Genomic DNA, 10,019 nt, shown 5'->3' with positions numbered 1-10,019 from the left:
AACCCTCCATAGATTATCTTAATCCCATTTTTAACCTTCATTGACTTCTGAGCTGCAGAACATCTCATGGCAGCAAATTTCTAAATGTACCCAGGAGTTGCACAAAAATGTGCTTATGTGTTATCAGCTGTAAACACAAAATTGGTTGGTGCCATGTAGCTAGTGGCCAGAGCAATGCTCCTTTCAGCACAAAGTACTAGACTTCATTAACATCCTGGGTAATTATGACACCTTAGAGTGCTTTTAAATAACAATGATTTAACTCAGCCTTGGAAGGAGAAAAAAAAAGGTATTTTCAGGAGCAGGCAATGTTGGGTATCATCCAAAGTTCCTCCTCTAGCAATGCTCCCTACCCACTGTCTAGACCAAGAATATTCAGATAAGAATCTGAATCCTGATCACTACACTGGAATCTTAGGCATGTAGACCATCACATATCCCTAGCCAGAACACTTCTCTCTGTGCTACATGCCACATGCTCTGAGAGCAATAGCACAGTCTGCTGCAAAAAGTTATATTAAAATCCTGTAACAGATGGAGGGGGAAAAGCCTCCTTTGCCTTCTGCACACAACTGCCTCAATCTCTCCCCACCAGAACTGTTATGTCTCAAAAGCCAAAAGATGGCTGCACAAGCTGTGTTCTCTTCTGTGGATGCCTGCAGCAACCCAGAGGATAAACAGCAGCCATTTCAGCTGAAGAATTAGGAGAATCATCTAAGTGCATTTCTCATTGGTGGCATTTCCAGGGGAGTGCAGAGCAGCACAGGATGAAACAAAGAAAAGCAACACCTTCTGCAAACAGATTTCAGCATCTGCATAGCTCGCAGGAGTATTTCACATTCAGCATCTGTCTTTGAAGGTGAAACTTTCTACACTGGTCACTGAGGGAACAATTACATGCAAATAAATTGACACCATTAACTCAACAGGGTCTGAAGCATATGGAGACAAGTCAGTGGACTTTTTTCTTCCAGAAATAAGCTACTTCTATCATGGAAATAATGTTTGCTGACACTGCAATTGAAAATTAAAGCTGCAGGAAAATGTGAGGTTTGCTAAAATACAATAGATATATTTTTTCCATACAATATATGGCACCAAAATATGCAGTATTCTGGGGAGGATAATTAATCAGTGTTCTCTTGCTGAAGTTCTTTTAATTGTCTATGATGGTCTGTGTTGGGGGAGACTATTGAGCTTTAACAGGGAACAAGAGCAGGCACCATGGGGAATACTTACATGAATAAAGATTGCATGATCAAGATTTTTGATCTGGGAATTGCTATTCTGTAATCATCTGTAAAGCACCAGGAGTGCCCCTGGCACTGCATATATAATAATAAACTATTAACAATAAATCATGTAATTAAATCGTCACTTCGAACATTCTTTTCATAATTCTTGCCTCAGATTGAAGTTCCCACATCAGACATGTTAGGTCCTCATAATATTATCAAAGCTCCTACACTTCAGCTTTTAAAATTCCCCTAGGGATCTATTGTTTCTTTGTTTAATGTGTTTATGAGCCAAAGGCCCCATTAAATACAATAGGGAAACTCCCAGACCTTTAAAAACTTTGCCACCAGAGACATTTTTTAGGAAACAGGACCATTTTTGTCATTCCATCGTGTAACTATTGGAAAGTCTATTGATCAAAGAAGTTCTAGGAGAAAAACAAAAAAATATTCCACTTTCATGGATCATCAGGTCGTTAAGGCCACATATCTATACAAGACAGAATTGTTATATGCAGACATTTTCCCTCCTCCATAGCATCTGGTCAATCACACAATCCCATATGAAGAATATTTTCTGTTATGATTGCTCTTTGTGCCTCATTGCCTTTGTAGATGCTGTCAGTAAGGATAAGAGCAAGCCCACTTGTATTTCCTTGGTCAGGAAGGTGAGGAGATGGGCACACACTTATGTTCCTCTAAACCCACACTGTACATTGTCCTCTACAGATTTAAACAGAACATTTGGTCTGAGACAGGATATGCTGCCAAAACCAGTGGAAATTTTGATGATCAAACACTGACTTTTAAAACGGAATGTCCATCTACCTTTAACAGGACTTAAATATGGAGAGAGATCTATAGACAGCAGGAGAGAAGGATGAAGCTACTATCAATGTGCTGAAAAAGCTGAAGTTTACCAGAAATATACCTCATGGGCTGAACCCTTGTTGAAAATTATTTGACACTGTAATCCAGTGTGTGTTTTGGTTTATTTTAGAGGGGTTATTTTATCCAGCTGTGAGATTCTTCTCAATTGCTTGCCACATTTCTCTAAAAGGTAAAACTCATTCAGAATTTATTTAAGTCTTTGAAGAGAAGCCATGCAGGATAAACCAGGGTGCTGTGATTTATCAATCCCAACTCAAAGAAGGCACAAAGCTACGTAGGGAGGTCACACTTGTGTAAAAATACACCCAAGGGATATGCAGAGTTCCTGTGCAACAGCCTAAAGTGAAAAATGCCTGGCAATACCATGCCAGTGAAGATGGTTCATCTGTAGTTGAGTTGACAGTTTCTCAACATAAAAGAGCTTAAAATGAGGTTAGTGTGAGCCGTGGCTGAAATGGAAATTTCTTTCGCCTTGACTAATGCATTTTAAGTGACTCCCACTTAGGGTCAGAAAATTGCAAGTTCTGTTTTGTTAAACAGTTGAAAAAACCAAACATAATCTGCATTAGGCTGGAAAGTTCTACATTCCAGTGAACACGAAAGGGATGGTGAACATAGCCTGTGGCCAAACACAGCCCACGCAGAGCTTCACACTGGTGAAGCTTTCATCTTCAGCACCCCAAGGTACAGCCCACAGAGGCTGCAGGATCCCAACAGGCAGCGCTCCATCCTGCTCCAGCCTAATGCATTCCGCATGCCAGGACCTGCATCTCTCCCATGAGTGCACGGTCACAGCACAGCTGAAGAGGCTGGCAGCTCACTGTGCAAGCTTGTGAGCTTGGGGGGCTTCACTTGGACTTCGTGAGGATGAGACCAAGGTGCAGGTTCTGTGACCAGCACAGCTCCCACAGGGCTGCTTCTTATTCAGAGTTACTGATGAATAGAGAACGTACTCACCCCTCGCTTTGGTGATTCCTGATAAACTGCATTCTCGTGTAATGTATGTCCTGTTGCAGTAAGGTAGAAAAATTATAAAGAACGGCCTCATAAAATCAAGGCTGCTCTCCTGGATTCAATGGCTGGCCGTGTCAGGCTAGCCCTGTGCAAGTTCCCAGGTGAAAGCAATCCTGGTGTGAGCAGTTCGTTAGCATAACAAGCTACTCCTGGGTGAAAAACAACCAACACCTGTATAAACTGTTTTTACACCGTTAGAGAAATGAAAACTGTCCCTCACAAACGACTTTTCCTGCACGTACACACCAGGGGTTTGAGCGAGCAATCAATACTTGGCAACAACTTGTTACTGACGAATAAATTAATTGGCAAGAAAGTTACTAACCAATTGGAGTCACACAGGAGGTCTGTAAAACTGTATAAAAATGTTATCTGAATAAAGAGGGGGCTTTTTTCCACCATGAAGAAAATGGAGCCCAGTGTGATTTATTCCCATATCTCCCATGCTAATATTTACAAGTCACTAAAAAATACAAACCAAGTGTGTTTTGGAGCATGTCCCTCCTATGTCTCCAAATTCATATGGAAATTATCTGCTTGGTTGTGAAGACATCTGAAGGAATATGATCGTGCAAAAATTCACATAATCAAGAGAATTTTCATGGCAGATAATTTATATCTCACAACTCAGTGTTAAATAAGGACGAGTGCTAGAAAAATGAAGCTTGGATAAATGAAGCTGCAGCTCTATCTCTGTAATACCTTTACAGAACTTCATGGTATAACTGTAATGAAGAGATCTGGTATCATAATCTACTTTCCCAGATTACCAGTGGAAAGTTATAACTGTGATTAATACAGATATGGTATCTTACTAAAAAGAAATGTTGCAGACAAGGTCTCCATACATTTGTGAAATGACAACAAAGAGGGTTTGCATGCCAAGAGTTCCAGTCAAGTCAGATGAGTGCCTAGAGTACCTCCAAAGTTGCTGGTACAAAAACCCTTCTAGAGGTAAACAACATCTGAGTTATTTAGCTGTGGTAGCAGAATAAGAAAAGACTACAGTAAATTTGTCATTTCTCATTCCCAAATCTTGGACCAAACCTGAGGATCACCTCTTGTTTCTTAGCCTAGTATTCTATTCTGTCCTTTGAGTTACCTTTTGTTGAGTTGAACTTTATAACAGTCTGATTAACCATCAGCTCTCTCTCTAGAGAGAGAGATTAGAGATGGAGTTATTCAGGATTGATCCTTTTTTTTGTTTGTTTTGTTGGGTTTTTTTTAAGTCCCACACTCAAAAATATCTTTTCATGTTTTTAGTATTAAACCCACATGGAAACTGATACTCTACTAACATTAATCTTTTTTGTTTGCTTTATGTATAGAAGGAAACTATATTTTATCCTGTAGATTCAGTTAAATTCCTTCTCCAATGCCTTCAGTATTGGAGGTTCCAGCCTTCTCCATGTCAGCAGTGGAGCAGTGGAAACAATGATCCCTGTACTCGTGGCCAGGCAGCATTCCTGGGTTTGAGAGACCCTTTACAGAGGACAGGGGTGTACCCTGTCTGCACTTCTGCCATGGGCTCAGCATGCAACCTCGGAAAAAATGTTTAACTGTAATATCCTGCTTTCTTTTCTTCAGCTCAAAGAAATTAGATAATAATTTATAGTCTCCTTTAAAAATGCTTTCACATTTATGAATGAAGCAATCCTCCTTCCCTTGCTGCTGCATTCCTGCAATGGCTTTCTGTTGGAAACACAGGATGTCGTGATAGAAGATAGGTGACTAATAAGCAGCCTAACACCAGAAGGAATCCGGTACGAGGACAGCATGACCTGCAGTAATTCTGCTCCTCTTAGACACACACCCAGGATTAGCAGTCACCCTACACAATTCCCTCAACTGTCAGAACAGTAAAAAAAAGGGAAAAAAAAATAGATAAGATAAAGTCCCTTGTCCCAAGCTTACAGCTCAAAGGACACAAAATACTAAGTTCATTCCTAACATATAGAGCATTTATTTGGAGGGAACTCTGGGAAGGAATCCTGTGGAAATTAACCCTTGCTTCTCTGGATGCTATTACTACATGCAGAGCTTCCATAATTCTCAAAAATTTCCTAGTCCTTAGAAGTAGAACCTGCCCTGATTAGTTTTTCACATAACCATCCAACCCATAAATGCTGGAGCCAGGCTGGAGGGAACAGTTATGCAACAGAGCCCATGAAAGAGAAAAAACTGCTGGAGGCCAATTGGCTGCTTACATCATATATTTTCATGCTCTGTTTACAACCTCTCTGTGTAGGCATCTCACAATTCTGCTGCATAAGTTGTGGGTGAATATCTCTTGGTAAAGTAAGAAAAAAACAAACAAACAACTTATTGAATGTTCACATCAAATTTCAGCTCAACAGTTTTTTAAGTGTCACATGTTGAATGAAGGGTTTGCTTCACTCATAGGCTGAGCATGATGAGTGGGGATACGTTCCATATAACTCCTGGGAATTATTTTTTGAGACCAGAAATCACACCACATTCAGTTCTTCTTAGATTTTTGTATGTATTCCTGCTTGGTCAAGAACCAGCAGATCTCTGTAGGAAGTGTGATGATGGGACTGTTTCTCTGTGTGACTTCTCTCTGTGCAGCTGAGCCAGGTGAAGAACATTTTTTCTTGTTTTTCAGAGCTGTGTATGAAGGCTGGCAGCAGAGTCAGATGGAGAAATGTCCATTGGGGAAGCTTCACCCCAGCTATGTCAGAGCCCTTCACAAGAATGAAACCTTTTACCCTGTTTGTAGGACAACAGTACTAAAAAAAATACAGAGGAAAACAAAAGTAATGGAAATTTAAAGTGAACTTCATGTTCAGTATCTGAAACGTGACATGTAAAGTGTTTCTCCTTAACTCACGAGACTGCATATGAGAGAGGGGAAAAAAATCATTGTATGGACATCACAGCGCCTCAAGAAAGCAAAAATAGCACCAGCAGCTGGCTTTAGGATTGAGTACAGAGGACAGAGATCTTGTGTTACCCACTGGATGTTGCAAACCTGGAAGCTGCAAGCAAACAGCACTGCTGGGTTCAGGCTGGTTTTCAGGGAATGAACACAGGGCAAGTAGGATATAAAGGCTTAACATTTAAACATTAAAATAGTCTCCATTCCATTAGAAAATCTCCACTGAGATTAAAGCCTGTGCTTTATGGATAGGACCACATAAATTCAGAAACAGTTCTGAATATTTGAATTACACCCACAGGCAGCAATAACGATCCGAAGGTTTGCTATAAGAAAGTTGTTGAGAATTGTGTTCAGTTTAACTACTGAACTGTAGTAGTTAAACTGTATCCTCCTGGGCTGCAGTGGAGCTTTGGATCTCTTGCCTTTTATAAGCAGCACGTCAGTCAACAAGAATTTAGCTTGGAGGAATGCATAACAAATGTAGAACAAATCAAATTAGCTCTCAGATGTTATCTGTTGATATCTCATTTCTTCCTCAGACTTCTAACCACTGGAACACATCTGGGCAGTTGGGGGAGGCAACTGTTTTACTAAAAAGTACTAAATATAGGTGCTAAAGAACAAATTACAACATGCTGCATTGCCATACCACCTCCAGCACAGGATGAACCAGGAACCTGCTGGAAAAAGATAATTCAGTCTAGTTAACATGTCACCTTTACAGCATAAAAAGCAACTTAATAATTGCAATTATGTGCTAAGGATGAGTGACAAAGTCATCTGTTGCAGCAGTTATTTAAAGAAATCAAGATTTGGAGCACCATTTACTTGTTCCAAAATTTCCCTGCACTGAAATTTAAAGGGTCCTGAAGAATTAAATAATGCATGGCATGGAGAAAACTACAAACTTTATCCTTAATATCCTACAGACTTTTACATAAATTTAGAGCAGAATTCTTTCCTCTTTTAAAATGGAAATAGTTTGCTTACCTGAAAGTTCTTGTGATGGCCAAAGAATAGACTAGGAAAGGAATTATATGAGTTGCTTGGTCAGTTTTACACAGCATTTCACCCTGATCAGCATGAAGTGACGAGCTCCAGTGACACACACATTGATGCCATGATGTGCATCAGACTGGAGGTTTTACTGCCCAACACTTCAGTGGATTCCAGAAGAGCAAATGAACATTTACTGCAGGAGAAGTGCCACAACTGTGAGTTCTGTTAGGTAGCAATTAGACTACAAATAACATAATAAACTCTGCTGTTGATAGCGAAGGCTGTTGCAGCCTCCCTTACCCACTGTGTCATAGCTGAGTGCTGTGAGAAAGGAACAGGACTAAGTCACCTGCAGCACTAAGGCTTCCTTTAGAGGCTAAAATTCATCCACTATTGCAGAAGAGTTTGGGAAATTCAGGCTTTAGCTTGTCAGTTTAAAGCTCCTGGTGAAAGTTCCTTGCTCAAATCACCCACAAACACGCTAGGGGACTACATCATCTGCTGCAGGTACTGACAGGGCTTTGGGTGACACGAACCAGCAGACTGAGACCAAGACCACCATATTTAGCCAGCCCAGGTGTGTAAAACATAAGCCCTTATTAGAAAATTAATTAACTGGTTCTAAAAGCAATTTTCATGACTAAAACCAACGAGAAAGTCACAAAATATGCCTACATTTGAATATCCTGATGCACCTTGAGGAAGCAAATATCCATGTTTACCATGTGCCACCCAGAGGAAAACTTTGCTAAAACCCCTCTTTTGTGATCAGCCATTACCCAGCTCTTCCTAAGGTTTGTGCAGTGCATTCTGCAACTGCCTGTCCTCCCAGCCAGCACGCCTGCCTCGTCCCCTGCTGGTGCAGGCAATCACATCATGCACTGATCAAATGCCATTGTACAACTCAATAGGCTTTTTGGACTATGTTTCCAAAATTTGGGAGTGGGCCTTTCTTCCATTCAAACTAATTTGGGCAACAATGAAGAAATTCACTCATGAACAAGGTTTCTGACTACATCTTTTTCCGTCAGTGGTTCTTGTTTTCCGCTCCAACCCACATCATCTATTCTCTTCCTTCCACCCATTCTTCCCCCAAAAAGGGCTGGCTTGGACACTGTGCTTCAATTTTCTGCAGAACTTTCTATTTTTCTTTCCCATTCTTTTTGTTTAGCATATGAAAGGAGCTTCCTGTTTAGAAACATGGGAGTCCTACACCCTCAGTAATGATGTATTCAGCCCATCAGTGATCTTGGCATGAATGCCTTAAAACCTTAATAAGTCTGATGGGATTTTCTGTACATGTCATCATCATCATCATCATCATCATCATCATCAGTTCAAAAAACAATGCACAGCATTTGTCATCTTGCACTGAATCAGCTCCCTTCCCAGTCCTTGGGTTCTAGTAAGGAAATCTAGTAAGAAGGCTTACTAGTTTCCTTTTCTAAGTATTTCAGATGGTAGATTTCCAATGAAATTGACAGAACAGAAACAGAAGCACCAAGAGGACAAAGTGCTGTTGCAGAATTCCCAACATGATCAATACTGTCCTGCTTTTCCAACCCTGAATCCTTGCAGCAGCCTGCCAATGCTCACACTGCTCAAGGCTTACTATAACTGTATTGTCCAAATCCTGGGCTTGTCCTGTGCTAGGGAATAGGAATGAAACATGTAATGTAATCCCTGTTCAACTTAAAAAGAGCTAAACAAAACACATCCCCCCAAACCCTGCATGGCCTAGAAGAAAATTATATCTTGTTCAAATATGTAGGATGGATTCAAAATCTATTTATATGGGTCAAAAAAAGGCAGCAGCAGCGGTGACTTGAAATAAACTGAAATATTTGTTTCTTCAGGAGTTTAATGTACAGAAACACCTCAGTGCAGGCTGCTCCCCTCTGCTGAATTTGAACAGCAGTGGAGTTCTCCAGTGAAGGCAGTGGACAGCACTTGAATCAGTGGGTGCAGCAGCCTTGTGAACCAACACAAGAGCAGTTCCTCCCCAAGCAGGGCTCAGCAGCACAGTGGTCAGCCTCAGTTTATTCTATATGGTGCAATTCTACAGCTAATTCTTCTCTGAGAGAAGCTGCCAGCCTGGAGCTTGTGCATTTTAACCTCTGACAAAGCAAGGCACATGCACTGCTTCACTTTAACTCTTGTGGGGACTTGCTCTGTGCCTACATAAACATCAAAACATATTTTGATTTTTACTTCTGGGTGAGCAGCAGAGTTAATTTAAAACTGTCGGCAAGTGTCATCCTAATTAAAAACAAATGACTAATTGTACAAGTACAGGGCCTGTTGACACAGGCTACAAATATCAAAGCCAACAAAGCCTGAATTTGAGGAAAAGCAGCACCATCTAGTGCCCTACAGTAGTCAGATCCAAAAATCAATTTCACAAGCCCACAGAGAAATTTCAAGACAGCAAACACTCACAAAAACAGTAGGACACCAGAGGTTTAACTCTATCAGCACTTTTGATAAAGGGAATTGTGTAGTAATAGTCTTGTTAAAAAAGAGCTCCCAAGAGTGAGATGTTTTCAGGAAGAACAGAAATTCTTTAAAGACAAACTAAGAAATTATTCAGCCATCTATAAAAAAGAGGCAGTTCAAAGGCTAAAACTTACCAGAAGGCTACTAGTGTCTATAGAAAGCTACCAGAAATAAAAAGCTAAGCTTCAAGAAGTACAATAACATTAAAAGTTCTAGCAGACTGAAAACATAAGACAGTGTGAAAAGGCCTTGAGATTTGAGAAACCTTGAGAAAATATTAAAGGAAAATTAACAAATTCTTTTCAAACTCATCAGGAATAGCTATCTTGAGAAATGGTAAATACAGTGAACACATGATCAAAAAGGAGGAAGAACAATATGAAAGAGACCAGACCACAAAAAACTTGTTTTGGGCTTTGGTGTGTTTAGGATTTTTAAAATTTTATTTGGTGGTTTATTGTTTGGAGATTTTTTTGGGAGTT

The sequence above is a fragment of the Passer domesticus genome, chromosome 9 (genome assembly GCF_036417665.1).
Source record: "Passer domesticus isolate bPasDom1 chromosome 9, bPasDom1.hap1, whole genome shotgun sequence".
In the NCBI taxonomy this organism is placed as follows: domain Eukaryota; kingdom Metazoa; phylum Chordata; class Aves; order Passeriformes; family Passeridae; genus Passer; species Passer domesticus.
The sequence above is the reverse complement of the archived record's forward strand: the minus strand, read 5'-3'. Positions refer to the sequence as shown.